This window comes from Zalophus californianus, chromosome 17 (assembly GCF_009762305.2).
Source record: "Zalophus californianus isolate mZalCal1 chromosome 17, mZalCal1.pri.v2, whole genome shotgun sequence".
Taxonomy (NCBI): Eukaryota; Metazoa; Chordata; class Mammalia; order Carnivora; family Otariidae; genus Zalophus; species Zalophus californianus.
Genome location: NC_045611.1, coordinates 23,821,155 through 23,839,949, shown reverse-complemented (window position 1 = coordinate 23,839,949; position 18,795 = coordinate 23,821,155).

Sequence of the window (18,795 nt, the reverse complement as noted above, 5' to 3'; positions counted from 1 at the left end):
TGCCAAGTTGATACTTATTAAATTTTCCTAAAATTTCAAATGCAGAAGGAAATTAATATTGATTTTTCTTTAATAATCTTTTAATATATGTCTCAATTTGAGTATGCATGTTCGCTTTAGCCAATTTAACTTCAACATTAATTTCTTTTTAATTCAGTAATAAACATGATTGAATTTACTATACTGTATGGATTGTCATAAAGCATGCAATCCAGTGAAATTAATATGACAGGGATGCAAAAGAGACTACCAAATAAAATCAAAATATGCCATAATATTTTATCATGTTCTAAATATTACATGTTGCAAATATATTAGTGCTAGGATTAAATGTCCAATATCACTGTCATATCCCATATTTCTATTTCTTCATTGAATCTAGGACAGAGATAAAATTACATAATCAAAAAGCATTTTAATTGTAAAAAATAGAGGTTACTAATAAATTTAAACAATTTATGTATTTGGGGCAATTTTTAAATGGTTAATAGGAGAAGAATTTTTCAGGGAATTTATGACCATTCAATATTATTTAGAAAATACGTCTTTTCTTGTCTACACACACACACACACACACACACACGCACACACACACATCCATAATGTTATAACTTGTGCCAGGAAGTCAGGATCTTTGCTTAAAGGATTTGTATCTCTGGTGCACTTAGATTTCAAATCATTTTGATTCTGATTTCACGTATCTTTAAAAATTCATGCTTTGAAACAATAAAGTCTAAAACCTATGGGGTTGCCTGGGTGGCTCAGTCAGTTAAGCTTCTGCCTTTGGCTCAGGTCATGATCCCAGGGTCCTGGGATCGAGCCCCGCATCGGGCCCCCTGCTTTGCAGGAAGCCTGCTTCTCCCTCTCCCACTCCCCCCTGGTTGTGTTCCCTCTCTCACTGTGTCTCTCTCTGTCAAATAAATAAATAAAATCTAAAAAAATTGAAAAAAATAAAACCTATGGAATTACTTTTGTTATAAGTAAGTAATAAAACTAATGGGTGGCAGATGTAATGTATGGGGATTAACATAACATAATAAAAAAAACTAATAGGTGACATATTCCTCGTGTTTTATAACATTAACTTTAAACGTAATGGTTCAACCCTGAGATTAAGAGTCTCTTATGGTTTATCTCCCTCTCTGGTTTCATCTTGTAACTCTTCTATAAGTATAAAATAACTTCAAAATAAAAAGGTTAAAGATATCTATAGAATAGCGATGTCAGGAAAATGGTGGTGGAGGCAGCCCTAAAAATCTCATCTGCCCATAGAAACATGAAAAACAATAAAAATAAATCTGTCAGAGCCAACTTTGTCAAAACTTTGGTAAACAGTCAAAGGTTTATAGCAACCATGTGAAGACTGAATCAAGAAGGAAGCAACTAAAAAGAGTAGAAAAGTTTTGTGGAGTTTTTACTTGCCCTTGTCTCAACCTACCCTGGAGAAGCTCACACATTACTTTGTATCCCTCAGGAGTGAACCTAATAAGGTATATTGGAGATCATATCACATTAATTCTTCTAGGATAAGGATTATTCTCTACTGTTTGCAGGTGAGGAAAATTACAGTTTTCCAGGTATTTCAACATCACTTATCCTATTGGTCCTTCAAAGGCTTTAGGAATTTAGAAACCACTATGATTAAAGCATATTAAATGCACAGATCTGATGAAATACATCTATAATGTTTACAAGACAACTATGAATTCCGTATGGAATTTTTTTATATCTTAGTCCTTAACTATTGATCGTTTTCAACTTTCAAGGTATATGAAATGAAGAGACAGATAAATGAGATATTCTTACCGGGTTCCACATCTACTCATAAGATAACCAGTTCCAATAAATGGCTTTGCACATTAAGTTAAAATATATCTGCAAATTGGCACAACTTTACTGGTGTTCTCAGTCTTTTTCCTCATGAGGTCAGCTAATTGAATAGTTCTCTTTTTTTCCCCCTCAGTTATGTAGTGAGACTCATAGATACATTTATAGTGAGTGCTTTTTGTAGGGCAAAGGAATAGCATTGTAAATGGTTATCTATATATCATAGTAATTTTTGAGATCTCAAAAATGGATTGATGATTATAAATATGTCAACATATGTATGTTTATATAAATTATTTTTATCTACATACTTTATATAAATCTATTTTATCTACAAGTTTATTAAATAAAAGATTATTAAGAACCAAACTAGGACATGAAATAAAACTATGACATTAAATTAAGTTCTCAGTTTCCTAGAGTGCATATCACTCATGGTTTTATTTATTCATTTATTCATTCATTCAGTAACTCAACTTTGCAAATTATATATGTGTGCCACACCCGTGCTCAACTGTGAAGATAGGGGTAACCACTTGCTTTAAGAAGTGTTCTATCTAATCAATCACTATGATTAACATCATTGGAAAATCTTTCCTGTTAATAAGTTATAGGGGAAATTTAGGTTTCTAATGGCAAAGGAACCTTATTTTAACATTTGTCTTTTAAATATCTGGAGGAAGATGATGGAACATGCTTAATATGCTTACCTATGCTATAGATGCTATGTCAAGTATTTCATTGTTATTTTATTAAATTCTCACTTCAGCTTTATAAGGTTTAACTAGTGCTTTAATGGGATTTATTTGCACTGTGTTAATGAAATGTACTGATTGCTATTACAGAAGAAGGGAATGAGAAATATCTCTCCTCTACTTCTGAACCTGATCTTCCTGAGTCAAAACCTGAGTCAAACTCATGTATGAATGAATGAAAAAACTATCAGTTGAGTCACCATTGACTCCTCCACTCTTCTCATGACCCATATTCAATTGCTGGTCACTTTATGTATCTATGAAATCTGATTCATTCATGAATACAACTGCAGGGATGGTAGTTGAGGACTTCATGGTATCCTACAAGGACAATGACATTATGTTCCTGTCTCACAGAATGCTCCTCAACAAATGGATATAAAACCCTGTCAATATTCAATAAAAAATTCTTCAGTGTTCCACATCATCTTGAAGATGGAAACCCCTTACTTAGCACACCATGCACTTGCTGTCATGATTTAGATCCTGTCCACCCTTCGAGTTTACGCCTTCCTACTCTCCTACCTGAACTTTATGTTACAATCTTACAAAAACAAATTCTCCATGGCACAAACTTTGACTCAAGCTTCGGATGTCTTTGCACATACCATTTGCTCTTCCTGTAATGTCTTTGTCCTATTTTTGCCTGTTATTCTTTAAGGTTCTGTCCATGTCATTTCCCTAAAAACATTCCTTGATCAAATCTTTGCTCCCAGTCCATACAAGGATGGGTAGGTAAACTCTAAGAGCAGTCTATAATGTAGTTTTGCCATGAAATATGTTATATATGTTAATTTGACCTTGCACATTGGGGTATTCATTTATAAATCTTAGTGTGAAATAGTGATAGAGTCAGGATTTGAAGCAGGTTCTGAAGGAGTGTCTTTTTTCTCTATTCTACACTTCTTCAAAGAGGGTAGTTTTATTAAATATGCACAGTGTAATTTATGCTGACTGCAACAATGATCAATAGATCCTTTTGCCTTCTTAGCAAAGAGTTGCTTCATTGACCTATTAAAACAGGATGTGGTTAAACCATAGGGCAAGTTTTACATTATAGCAGTTAATAAAGTAGCATTCACTATCTCCATGAGCTTAAATGAGGAGCATTTCATATGGCTAGGTCCAGAGGAATTGAGTTAGATTGGTGAGGGAATTTGATAGCCATATCAATGCATCCCTCATTATAATACAAACTGTAATGTAGCAGATACCTTCTGAAAATAACCCAAATCCCAATGATTTTTTTTTCTTAACTGAAAGCAACAGAAACCAAAGCTGAGGATTCAGGCACAGAAGAATTCCCTAAAGGACACTGGTAGCTCCAAATATTGTACAAAAGGCTGGAGTTCCAGGCTGAAGATTACATAGTTAGTAGCACAGCCAAAATCATAGCTGGTGAGAGCTAGATATGGCAATGTACACCAACACTGCTGGGGTCTGGGTGTTATCACAAAGTACTCTTTTCTGACTAACTTTTTAGTTCCTCTCTCAGTGTCTGGCCAAATGAAGCTGAATGGCTGAACTTAGGTTTTGGGCTTATGTGCTAACTGCAATAAAATGGCAAAAACGAGGATCTAGAGTCTTCAGCTTCAGCTGTGGGAGGTGAGCTCCGCCTTCACTGAGACTTAGAAAGTCTAAAATTTTACAAACATAAAATAGATTTGAGTTGTTGAGTAGTTAAAAAATGGCAAACATCCACTGCAATCTTTATGTCAAAAAAGAAAAAAACAAAGATTTTTTAAAAATCTATTATTCACTGAAAATTACTACCAATCTTTTGATATAAAATATAAGCACTTTATCATTTTTCATTGTCAGAGAAACTCTACAGTGTAGGTGGTATCATATCCACTTTATAGATGAAGATTCTGAGACTCAAGAAATTATGTCTGTCCAAAGTCACAAATCTCATAAGTGATATAGCTGGCATTTCTTCAAAATCAGTGTTCAGTCCATTATAATACTAGTCCCCTGAAAAGTAGATCTCTCAGGAAAACAATCTATTCTTTGAAATATTTATTTTATCTTCTGAAAGGCAAAAGACCAGTTGTAACAAACAAAAATTGTGGGGGTGGTGGAAAGCATGTTGTTTTTTTCATTTTACCTTAAAATTTTTATTGTTATGTTAATCACTATACATTACATCATTAGTTTTTGATGTAGTGTTCCATGATTCATTGTTTGTGAATAACACCCAGTGCTCCACGCAGAACGTGCCCTCCTCAATACCCATCACCAGGCTAACCCATCCCCCCACCCCCCTCCCCTTTAGAACCCTCAGTTTGTTTTTCAGAGTCCATCGTCTCTCATGGTTTGTCTCCCCCTCCGATTTACTGCCGTTCATTCTTCCCCTCCTGCTAACTTCTTTTTTTTTTTTTCTTAACATATATTGTATTATTTGTTTCAGAGGTACAGATCTGTGATTCAACACTCTTGTACAATTCACAGCGCTCACCATAGCACATACCCTCCCCAATGTCTATCACCCAGCCACCCCATCCCTCCCACCTCCCACCACTCCAGCCACCCTCAGTTTGTTTCCTAAGATTAAGAATTCGTCGTATCAGTGAGGTCATATGATACATGTCTTTCTCTGATTGACTTATTTCACTCAGCATAACACACTTCAGTTCCAAACATGTCGTTGCAAATGGCAAGATCTCATTCCTTTTGATGGCTGCATAATATTCCATGGTGTATATATATATATATATATATATATATATATATATATATATATACCACCTCCTCTTTATCCATTCATCTGTCGATGGACATCTTGGCTCTTTCCACAGTTTGGCTATTGTGGACATTGCTGCTATAAACATCGGGGTGCACGTACCCCTTCGGATCCCTACATTTGTATCTTTGGGGTAAATACCTAGTAGTGCGGTTGCTGGATCATATGGTAGCTATATTTTCAACTGTTTGAGGAAACTCCATACTGTTTTCCAGAGTGGTTGCACGAGATTGCATTCCCACCAACAGTGTAGGAGGGTTCCCCTTATCTCCGCATCCCCGCCAACATTTGTCATTTCCTGACTTGTTAATTGTAGCCATTCTGACTGGTGTGAGGTGGTATCTCATGGAGGTTTTGATTTGGATTTCCCTGATGCTGAGCGATGTTGAGCACTTTTTCATGTGTCTGTTGGCCATTTGGAGGTCTTCTTTGGAAAAATGTCTGTTCATGTCTTCTGCCCATTTCTTGATTGGTTCACTTGTTCCTTGGGTGTTGAGTTGGATAAGTTCTTTATAGATGTTGGATACTAGCCCTTTTTCTGATATGTCATTTGCAAATATCTTCTCCCATTCTGTCGGTTGTCTTTTGGTTTTGTGGACTGTTTCCTTTGCTGTGCAAAAGCTTTTTGTCTTGATGAAATCCCAATAGTTCATTTTTACCCTTGATTCCCTTGCCTTTGGTGATGTTTCTAGGAAGAAATTGCTGCGGCTGAGGTCGAAGAGGTTGCTGCCTGTGTTCTCTTTTAGGATTGTGATGGACGCCTATCTCACATTTAGGTCTTTCATCCATTTGGAGTCTATTTTTGTGTGTGGTGTAAGGAAATGGTCCAGTTTCATTCTTCTGCAGGTGGCTGTCCAATTTTCCCAATACCATTTGTTGAAGAGACTGTCTTATTTCCATTGGACATTCTTTCCTGCTTTGTCGAAGATGAGTTGGCCATAGAGTTGAGGGTCCATTTCTGGGCTCTCGATTCTGTTCCATTGATCTATGTGTCTGTTTTTGTGCCAGTACCATACTGTCTTGATGATGACAGCTTTGTAATAGAGCTGGAAGTCCGGAATTGTGATGCCGCCAGCTTTGCTTTTCTTTTTCAACATTCCTCTGGCTATTCGGGGTCTCTTCGGGTTCCATACAAATTTTAGGATTATTTGTTCCATTTCTTTGAAAAAAGTGGATGGTATTTTGATGGGGATTGCATTGAATGTGTAGATTGCTCTAGGTAGCACTAACATCTTCACAATGTTCTTCCAATCCATGAGCATGGAACGTTTTTCCATTTCTTTGTGTCTTCTTCAATTTCTTTCATGAGTATTTTATAGGTTTCTGAGTACAGATCCTTTGCCTCTTTGGTTAGATTTATTCCTAGGTATCTTACGGTTTTGGGTGCAATTGTAAATAGGATCAACTCCTTAATTTCTCTTTCTTCTGTCTTGTTGTTGGTGTATAGGAGTGCCACTGATTTCTGTGCATTGATTTTATATCCTGACACTTTACTGAATTCCTGTATGAGTTCTAGCAGTTTTGGGATGGAGTCTTTTGGGTTTTCCACATACAGTATCATATCATCTGCAAAGAGTGAGAGTTTGACTTCTTCTTTGCTGATTTGGGTGCCTTTGATTCCTTTTTGTTGTCTGATTGCTGTGGCTAGGACTTCTAATACTATCTTGAATAGCAGTGGTGAGACTGGACATCCCTGCCGCGTTCCTGACCTTAGGGGAAAAGCTCTCAGCTTTTCCCCATTGAGAATGATATTCGCTGTAGGTTTTTCATAGATGGCTTTTATGATATTGAAGTATGTACCCTCTATCCCTATACTCTGAAGAGTTTTGATCAAGAAAGGATGCTGTACTTTGTCAAATGCTTTTTCCGCATCTAGTGAGAGGATCATATGACTCTTGTTCTTTCTTTTGTTAATGTATTGTATCACGTTGATTGATTTGTGGATGTTGAACCAACCTTGCAGCCCAGGGATAAATCCCACTTGATCATGGTGAATAATCCTTTTTATGTACTGTTGGATCCTATTGGCTAGTATTTTGGTGAGAATTTTTGCATCCATGTTCATCAAGGATATTGGTCTGTAATTCTCCTTTTTGATGGGGTCTTTGTCCGGTTTTGGGATCAAGGTAATGGTGGACTCATAAAATGAGTTTGGAAGTTTTCCTTCCATTTCTATTTTTTGGAACAGTTTCAGGAGAATAGGTATTAATTCTTCTTTAAATGTTTGGTAGAATTCCCCTGGGAAGCCATCTGGCCCTGGGCTCTTGTTTGTTGGGAGATTTTTGCTGACTGCTTCAATTTCCTTAGTGGTTTTAGGTCTGTTCAGGTTTTCTATTTCTTCCTGGTTCAGTTTTGGTAGTTGGTACAGCTCTAGGAATTCATCCATTTCCTCCAGATTATCTAATTTGCTGGCATAGAGTTGCTCATAATATGTTCTTAAAATTGTTTGTATTTCTTTGATGTTGGTTGTGATCTCTCCTCTTTCATTCATGATATTATTTATTTGGTCCTTTTCTTTTCTTTTTGATAAGTCTGACCAGGCATTTATCGATCTTATTAATTCTTTCAAAGAACCAGCTCCTAGTTTCGTTGATCTATTCTATTGTTCTTTTGGTTTCTATGTCATTGATTTCTGCTCTGATCTTTATTATTTCTCTTCTCCTTCTGGGTTTAGGCTTTATTTGCTGTTCTTTCTCCAGCTCCTTTAGGTGTATGATTAGGTTGTGTATTTGAGACCTTTCTTGTTTCTTGAGAAAGGCTTGTATTGCTATATACTTTCCTCTTAGGACTGCCTTTGCTGCATCCCAAAGATTTTGAACAGTTGTGTTTTCATTTTCATTGGTTTCCATGAATTTTTTTAATTCTTCTTTTATTTCCTGTTTGACCCATTCATTCTTTAGTAGGATGCTCTTTAGCCTCCATGTATTTGAGTTCTTTGCAACGTTCCTCTTGTGATTGAGTTCTAGTTTCAAAGCACTGTGGTCTGAAAATATGCAGGGAATTATCCCAATCTTTTGGTACCAGTTGAGACCTGATTTGTGTCCTAGGATGTGATCTCTTCTGGATAATGTTCCATGGGCACTAGAGAAGAATGTATATTCTGTTGCTTTGGGATGGAATGTTCTGAATATATCTGTGAAGTCCATTTGGTCCAGTGTGTCATTTAAAGTCTTTATTTCCTTGTTGATCTTTTGCTTAGATGATCTGTCCATTTCGGTGAGGGGGCTGTTAAACTCCCCTACTATTAATGTATTGTTGTCGATGTGTTTCTTTGCTTTTGTTATTAATTGCCTTATATAATTGGCTGCTCCCATGTTGGGGGCATAAATATTTACAATTGTTAAATCTTCTTGTTGGATACACCCTTTAAATAGGATATATGTCCTTCCTCATCTCTTATTACAGTCTTTGGTTTAAAAATCTAATTTGTCTGATATAAGGATTGCCACCCGAGCTTTCTTTTACTGTCCATTAGAATGGTAAATGGTTTTCCACCCCCTCACTTTCAATCCGGGGGTGTCTCTGGGTCTCAAATGAGTCTCTTGCAGAAGCATATTGATAGGTCTTAGTTTTTTTTATCCAATCTGATAGCCTGTGTCTTGTGATTGGGGCATTTAGCCCATTTACATTCAGGGTAACTATTGGAAGATAGAATTTAGTGCCATTGTATATGCCTGTAAGGTGACTGTGACTGTATATTGTCTGTGTTCCTTTCTGGTCTGTGTTACTTTTAGGCTCTCTCTTTGCTTAGAGGACCCCTTTCAATATTTCTTGTAGGGCTGCTTTTGTGTTTGCAAATTCCTTTAGTTTTTGTTTGTCCTGGAAGCTTTTTATCTCTCCTTCTAGTTTCAATGACCGCCTAGCTGGATATAGTATTCTTGGCTGCATATTTTTCTCATTTAGTGCTCTGAATATATCATGCCAGTCCTTTCTGGTTGGCCAAGTCTCTCTGGATACGTCTTTCGCCAATCTAATGTTTCTACCATTGTAGGTTACAGATTTCTTGTCCCGAGCTGCTTTCAGTATTTTCTCTTTGTTTCTGAGACTCATAGTTTTACTATTAGATGTTGGGGTGTTGACCTATTTTTATTGATTTTGAGAGACGTTCTCTCTTTCTCCTGGATTTGGATGACTGTTTCCTTCCCCAATTAGGGAAGTTCTCTGCTATAATTTGCTCCAATATACCTTGCCCCTCTCTCTCTTTCTTCTTCTTCAGGGATCCCGATTATTCTAATGTTGTTTCGTCTTATGGTATCACTTATCTCTCGAATTCTGCCCTCGTGATCCAGTAGTTGTTTATCTCTCTTTTTCTCAGCTTCTTTATTTTCCATCATTTGGTCTTCTATATCACTAATTCTCTCTTCTGCCTCATTTATCCTAGGAGTTAGCACCCCCATTTTTGATTGCACCTCATTTAATAACCTTTTTGATTTTGACTTCTTTAGATTTTAGTTCTTCTATTTCTCCAGAAAGGGTTTCTCTAATATCTTCCATGCTTTTTTCAAGCCCAGCTGGTATCTGTATATTAGTCATTCTGAACTCTAGTTCCAACATCCTACTAATGTCCGTATGGATTTGGTCCCTGGCAGACATTACTGCCTCTTGTTCTTTTTTTTTGGAGGGGGGGGGGTGATTTTTTCCATCTTGTCATTTTGTCCAGAGGAGAATAGATGAATGAGAGAAGAAAATGCTAATAGGGTAGCAACGACCACAGAAAAATATACACTAAACAAATCAGAGAAGACCTGAAACCAGGGGCAAAGAAAGGGAAAGAAAGAAAAAAGAAAAAGAAAAAGATTAAAAAAAGAGAGAGAGAGAATGATCAAATATGATCAGGCTGTCGGTTGTCTTTGGTTTTGTTGACTGTTTCTTTTGCTGTGCAAAAGCTTTTTATCTTGGTGAGGTCCTTAGTTCATTTTTGCCCTTGCTTCCCTTGCCTTTGGCAATGTTTCTAGGAAGAAGTTCCTGCAGCTGAAGTCGAAGAGGTTACTGCCTGATTAAGATAACATAATAAACAAAACAAAACAAAAAAACCCTCTAACTAAGTAGGAAAAGTAAATATATATATATATATATATATATATATATATATATATATATATATATATGATCAGGCTGGTGAATAGATCAGTGCCACAGACTAGATTTGGGGCATATTTTGGTTGTTAGAAGAAACTGCCTCCCAAAATTTTAAAGAAAGGAAAGCTTATATATGTACAAGAATAAGGATAAATACAATGAAGTGATGGAATATGACTGTATAGCTGAAAATTTTAAAAGATTTTTATACAAGGAATTGACAAGATAAGACGGTTGAAAAAAGAAAGAAGAGAAATTTAAAAAAAAGAGGGAGAGAATATGATCAGGTAGGAGACTAGAACAAAGACATACACTAGACATTTAGGGTATATTTTGGTCTGTTCGAAGAAATTGTATCCCAAAATTTTAAAGAGAGAACAACTTAGGTATATACCAAAAATAAGGTTAACTACTATGAAGGGATAAAATATGACTCTAAAAATGAAAAATAAAAGATTTTTAAAAAAGGGATTGATAAGATGTTGGTTGAAAGAAGGAAAAAGAAAAATTCAAAAAAAAAACAGGAAAAGAAAAAAAAGAAAATTAAAAAAATTAACTTTGAAAGACTAAAGAATCTGGGGGGAAAATGCCATGAATTCTTTGTGCTGTATTCCCGTAGTCCTGGAGTTCTGCCATTCTCATTGATCAGTAAACTTGGTTTTGGCTGGCTGTTCTTGCTAATCTTCTGGGGGAGGGGCCTGTTGCTGTGATTCTCAAATGTCTTTGCCGGAGGTAGACTTGCCCTGCCCTTGCCATGGGCCGGGCTAAGTAATCTGCCCATGTTTGCTCTCAGTAGCTTTTGTTCCCTGCAAGGGAAAGCATGGCTTTAATGATGCATGTTTTTACCAAAGAGTTTTCTTCAAAGAAGTCAGTAGGGGGTGACTGCGTGGCTCAATATGTTAAGTGCCCAACTCTCGATTTTGGCTCAGATCATGATCATGTTCTCAGGGTTGTGAGATTGAGCCCCATGTTGATCCCCAACCTTTGCCCCTTTCCCTTTGCCCTTCCCTGACTTGCTCTCTCTCTCTCAAAAAATAATAAAATAAAAAGTCAGTAAACTGTGGTTGGAATGAAAGGGGAAGGAAATTCAGTAACAACACCTAGATTTAACTATATTTGTTTCCTTATTTTTGACTATAATGCTAATTTGTATATTTATATGTGTTGAGAAGTGGGCTGTTTCTACAAGGGATTTTGTGGCAAAGACTTGAAAAATGCTTTTCCCATTATTTCATTCTTCCCAAGCCACATCTTTTTTTGGGGGGGGGGGTTGATTTCTTTATGAAGAAAAATATTCCCCTCCTAATAAAAACAGACAAAAACATAAAGCCATTATGCAGTTTTTCTCTACCAAATAATGTATATCATTGGGCCTCCACCACATATGAAAAAAGGTAGATGAAATAAATATTAGTTGCTCTGGCCAAAAATTTTGGAGTCCTTCTCTACTGCTGTCTTTCTCTCACTCTCCATTCTCAGTCCATTACAAATGTTGTCTCACGATGGACTCTGAAAAACAAACTGAGGGTTCTAGAGGGGAGGGGGTGGGGGATGGGTTAGCCTGGTGATGAGTATTAAAGAGGGCACGTTCTGCGTGGAGCACTGGGTGTTATACACAAACAATGAATCATGGAACACTACATCAAAAACTAGTGATGTAATGTATGGTGATTAACATAACAATAAAAAATTTTAAATAAAAAAAAAACAAATGTTGTCTCATCTGTCTTCAAAATATATCGAGATTTTGACCACTGGTCGTTACCCCAACTGCCACCCGTCTGGTTCAAGCCACCACCATCTCCTGCCTAAATTATTCTAAGAGCCTCCTACCTGACTTCTCCATTTCTGTCTTTGTCTCCCTGAGATACCACTCTGAAAAAGCAGCCAGAGTAATCCCATTAAACCATAAGAAATACTGTGCCAGTTCTCTGCTCAGAATCCTTCAATGGCTTTTCATCTCACTCAGAATAAAAGACAAAATCCTTTCTCTGACCTACAAAGCCTTATTGCTTCAGATACCCTGTTCTCTGTGACCTTTTCTTCTCCTGGTGTTATTCTCCTAGCTCCAGCCATGTTGGCCACCATGTTCCAACCCAGCATACTTTGGGCTTGGCACTTTCTTTTTCCTCTTTTCAGAATGTTCTCTGATATGCTTGCCTGGCTTCTTCATTTCTTTCAGTGATTTCACTCAAAGGCACCTTCTCTTGCAATCTCATTTGAACTTTCTGTTCATAGTAGGGTTTCCAGATTTAGTAAATAAAAACAAGATGCACAATTAAATTTTTATTTCAGGTGAAGAAGCATAATGTTTTAGCATAAGTGTGCCCTAACATTTTATAAACATTGCACAAAACATGCTGATACTTTTAAAAAGTGTATAGTTTGTTAGAAACTAAATTCAGTTGCCTTCTTGTATTTTATTTGGCTCTGTTCTCAAATTTAATGTTTCCCTTCCCTGCTTTGTATTTTCTTCTTAGTCCTTATCACTACCTAACACACTGTATATTTCACATATTTATGTTATTTATCATTTGCCTCCCCTCTAGAATGGAAGTTCTTTGAGAGCAGGATTTTAGCTGATTTCTTTACTACTTACTCCCAGTGCCTAGAGCAGTGCTTGTTCATTATAGATTTGACAAGTATTTATTGAATGAATGAATAATCAACTGATTATGTAAAGATATGTGATGTCCACTCTGGGCAAGGCACCAAATAAAGTGTTTGGCATACATTACCACATTTCATTCCTGCAACTGCCTTTTGAGATAGATATTACTATATTTCCATTTTTAGAGTTAGAATCCTGAATTTCAAAGAGTTTAAAAATTTCCCTCCAATTTAAATGGAAAAGCTGAGACTCAAAATATATTATGCCTAATACTAGATTCCACATTTTGTTTTTTCAATATGACATGACAATTATTCCTTTTCCAAATCCAGAATTAAATTGACCTCAATGTTTATTTTTTTTTCCTTTTGGAGGTAGATAATAAAAGAGTTCAGGATATTCTCTTAAGTAGCTTATTGATATTTTGAGAAAATTATATGGATTGGTAAGAACCTGATCATTGTCTAATAAATCTCTTTGCATAGTTAATCTTGCTAATAATTAATAAGAGTTCAACTAGCTTAACTTAAAAAAAAAAAGATTACAACTTACATTTTTAGAATGTATCCCAAACTAATTGAATGAACTTACTAGCTTCCAGAAATAATATTAATAGGATTTGTATTTCTAAATAAATCACTCCTTGATTTATAATTTGTTGGGTAAATTATAAGGAAATTCCTTGTTTATTATGTAGATTTCCAAATAAATTCAATTTCATCTGAAAGCTCCAAATTTCAAATTTAATGATTTTTTAAAAATTTTAATTTATGCATTGAATTGAAAAAAAGAAGTAGAAATTTAAGGTATGGTCATAGTTTTTTAATACCATGCCATAGCAACAGCAGCGAACACTGAATAATCTAAACATAAGCTCAAAAGCAAGGACATGATACCTTAATGTGGAAAGAGGATGAGTTTGGGGTTCTGTAAGCCAACTAGATGTTCTATCATTTACCTGAATCATTGTCTAAACGAACTAAGATGTCCATCATTTACTTACATTAACCTGAATGTCTAGGAGTTTTATAATTTTCCTGTATTGTGGTCTTGGACAAGGTTCTTCATTTTTATTTTTTTATTAGACAAGCCCTAAGAGAAGTAAAGGAGGGAGTCAGATATTATGTGAATTCAACAGAATAGCAGGAAAAGACTTGGAAGCCAAATTGCCAATTTTAAGTGAGAGGCCTCAAAATTGCATGTGTCATCAAGACTGCAGTTCATGGAACTCATTTTTATTGAGTATTTCCCTCTGTATTTGTGTATATAGATGAAACAGTTAGGGCCAAAATTTTAAAATCTTACTGCAGTATTATCACATATGTGAAATAAGAGAGAGACAAAAGTTAAATCATCTCCTAATCTTTTTTTTTTTAAAGATTTTATTTATTTATTCATGAGAGACAGAAGGAGAGAGAGAGAGAGAGAGAGAGAGAGAGAAGCAGAGGGAGAAGCAGGCTCCTAAGGAGCAGGGAACCCGATGCGGGACTCGATCCCAGGACCCTGGGATGATGACCTGAGCCAAAGGCAGACGCTTAACCATCTGAGCCACCCAGGTGCCCAAATCATCTCCTAATCTTGTGGTCATGTCCTTCATTAATTCTATACTTTTTTTTTAAAAAAGTCAATATAACTACTCTACTATCTATGTAACACATTTAGAAAACTTTCAGTGCTTCTTACCAGTTGTTATCTAAAACACATATTTAAAACACACACATGCATTCACACACACGTGCATGTACATTGTTTCGTTTATTTATTTATTTATTTGGTATTTAATTGAGCAGGTTAATATGTAACCTTTCTTGATTTATGACTATTTGATGCGCCACTGACCAAAAACTAAAAAGACCATAAAAATATGAAATAAGGCACAAATTTTGTTGTATTTCCTGGTACAAAAGTTGCAAGAACTGTTGACTTAGCATGTCTGAATGAATACGAAGCAAATGGCCCCAATCACAGCATTCCTACTCTTCACTGAAAGATATATGGGCAATTATAAGCTCTGTCCATGTGGTTCAAAGTATATTTCCCCCAAAGGAGGGGATTAAATAAGGGCAGGAAGTGGGTATAGAGTCTATTAAAAAGAAAACAAACAGAAAATGAAGAGCAAAAGTAAATTTCAGTTTCAAAAATTTTGCTCCAGCACACATCTTTTTCTTGTTTTTCTTAAGCCTCAGAAAATGGTATTTCAGCCATTCAATTCATTAAATGTCTCTATATGGAGTTGCAAGGATAGATGATTCAAGAGGAGATGTGTTCTTCATAAATGGTGAAGAAGCATTTCCTTGTTCCCTTGTCTTCTTTTTCACAGTGTAGTTATTGATTTGGGAAATAAACAAGCAATGAATTTTTTAAATCAGTGTTTTTATAAGGGTGTATTTATGAAGTTGTGAGAAAGAAAAAAAACTGTCAATGTCAGACTTTATACAAGAATAACTATCTTAAGAAAAAAGGAAACTTGTTTTAGTTCCAACTTGTAAAGAACTCAATGTCTTCACTTCCATTCTTATAACAAGAAATCCTGGGCAAACTGAAATCTCATGATTTGTCCTGGGCCCATAGGACAAAATGAAGCCACAGAGGAAACCACTACCCTGAAATACAGAGGGATAGACTCTCCAGAGAGATAAAGTAATGGATATCTGCTTAACTGGAGCAGAATTGCTGGAGCCATCCAAGGTATAGGATCATTTAAATGGTCATTTTGACCAGTTGCTGGGAGCTGACTGTGGACTAGGGTGGTAGTGATAATCTCATGGGGGGCACAGTTTTAGAAAGACCTCCACACTTCTGTGGATTTTATTTCCAGATTCTCATAGTGAAAAACCAAGAAGGATTCCCTTGTGGCTCATGTACCATAGTGGGAAGTGTAATCTTTGTAAGATATGCTCAGAGCCTTCTTCACCACAAAGGCTTACTCTTCAGCTGCAAGACTTTGGCAGAACTGTATCTCTCCTGGGAGAAGGGACATCCTCCCTATCCAGACTCCATGGCTTTCCTGTCTCATCCGACAGGACAAACTAGTCAACTAGTATCAAGGTTTCAAGAAAATATGTTGAAAACATTACAGCCAAGGAAGATAGCAGGGAGCACGAGAAATGAACAAACAAAAACCTGTAACACCACAGATAACATTTGTGAAGGTCATACATCAAGGCACAGCCACATTTAAGAAGTAAGATTTAACTGAAGGATTATAGAATGCTACTGATTTCCACACTTTACTACCGCACCAGCTGGGCTCCTGTAACAGGAGATACAGCTGTGATAGAGTGGCAAAGCATATAACCTCTCTGAGAAGGAGTACTTAGGGAAGTCCAAGAATAGGGCAAAAACAAGGAAATCAGAGGACTTTGAGGCATCTGTGATACACAGCTATAGCAGATTGGCCAATTTATAAACTTATAGCCAGATTAACAGAAATACATAAATCCTCACATTAAAGGGCTATTTACTCCAGTTCCCTGGTTAAAAAAAAAAAAAAAAAGTCCAAAAGGTAAGAAAGAACAGTCTTAGAAGCCTCTCTACCTGTAGCTACAGCAAGCAAGCCTCAGGAGCAGACTTTGCTATGACCATGTTAGAATAATCAGCCTGGGAATTTAAAAGAGCTGTAAGTAGTAAGTTAAGCATTATAATGGCAAAAGTAGAAAATATTCAAGAATAGATCGAAAATATGAGAAAAGATGTGAAAACAAAAAGAGTCAAAAGGAAATCTAAAAATCGCAAATCACTGTAACAGAAATGAAGAATGCATTCAATGTGTTTATCAGTAGACTAAGCATTACCTGGAAAGAATCAGTGAACTAGAAACCAGGTCAATAAAACTTGCCCAAACTCAAGTGAAAAAAAAATTCAAGGAAAAGAAAAAAAGAAAGAAAAACCCATACAAGGTATATTACATTCAAATTGCAGACAACCATAGAAAATTTAAAGAAGGCGTGGGTGGGTGGGTAGAACACCTTATTTACAGAGGAACAAGGATAAGAGTTGTAGACATTATGAAAATAAAGAGAGGAAAGAAAATACATACTTAGAGCATGGAAAGCAGAAAACCAACAAAACAATTCTATATCCAGCAAAACTATCTTCCAGAAATAGAAGAGAAATAAAGACTCTCAGACAGATGTAAAATGGGGGAATTCATTGCCAGCAGAATTTACCTACAATAAATGTTAAAAGAAGTTCCTCAGGCAAAGGAAAATTATACAGGTTAGAGACTCAGACCTACCTACACAAAGGGAGAGTGTTGGAGAAAGAATAAATGAAGGTAAAATAAAATATTTACTTTTGGGGCACCTGAGTGGCTCAGTCAGTTAAGCATCCTCCTTTGGCTCAGGTTATGATCCCAGAGTCCTGGGATCAAGCCCCCCATCAGGCTCCCTGCTCAGCGGGGAGTCTGCTTCTTCCTCTCTCTCTGTCCCTCCCCACCATTCATGCTCTCTCTTGCTCTCGCTCTCTCTCTCTCTCACTCTCAAATAAATAAATAAAATCTTCTTTAAAAGTAAGTCAGAGGGGGAGACGAACCAGGAGAGATGATGGACTCTGAAAAACAAACAGGGTTCTAGAGGAGAGGAGGGTAGGGGGATGGGTTAGCCTGGTGATGGGTATTAAAGAGGGCACATTCTGCGTGGAGCACTGGGTGTTATGAACAAACAATGAATCATGGAACACTACACCAAAACAAATGATGTAACATATGGTGATTAACATAACAATAAAAAATTTAAAAAAATTTACTTTTTTCTCTTCTGTTTTGAAAATTGCTTAAAGATATGAAAGTAACAATGGGGGAATTATAGTATATGTATAAGTTAAATAAATGATAGCAAAGTCAGTAGACTGTCAGGAGAAACAAAACAGTTCCGTTAGTGTGGTGTTATTTGAAGTTAGATTAAAAAGGTATATTGTAATTCTAATGAAATCACTAAAAGTGTTGAAAAGAAGTACAATTGATATGCTAAGAAAGGAGATATAATGGAGTCATATAAGATTCTCAAAGCAGAAGAAAAAGAAAGAAGTAACATATTTAGGAATCACTAGTTACAAACATGGTAGATATTGATTCCACTATAGTGACAGTCACTTTAAATGTGAACGATCCAAGTGCTTGAACTGAAAGAGCTTGTCAGAATAGATTTTTTTAAATGTCCCAAACGTATGTGGTATATAAAACATGCACTTTAAATATGATGACTAAGGGGTGCCTGGGTGGCTCAGTCATTGGGCATCTGCCTTCGGCTTGGGTTGTGGTCCCAGGGTCCCTGGATCAAGCCCCGCATTGGGCTCCCTGCTCAGTGGGAAACCTGCTTCTCCCTCTCCCACTCCCCCTGCTTGTGTTCCCTCTCTCACTGTGTCTCTCTGTGTCAAATAAACAAAATCGTAAAAAAAATAAAATAAATATGATAAGATTGATATTCACCATGTTAACATAACATGAATTTTAATTTTTTTTAATTTTAATTACAGGTAGTTAACATATATTGTTTTAGTTTCAGGTATACAATATAGTAATTGAACACTTCCACACATCTCCCTGTAATTTAAAAAAGTTCAAGTAGTTTTATTAACCTCAGGCAAAGCAAGCTTCAGAACAAGGAAAGCTATTAGGGATTAAAAAAAAAAAAGGCATCATGATATTATAAAGGTGTCAGTTTTTAGTGCAGGGAAACTATTCTGAATGATACCATAATGGTGGATATAAGATGCTATACATTTGTCAAAACTCATAGAAATTTACAGCCTAAAGATTAAACCTTAATGAAAGCAAATTA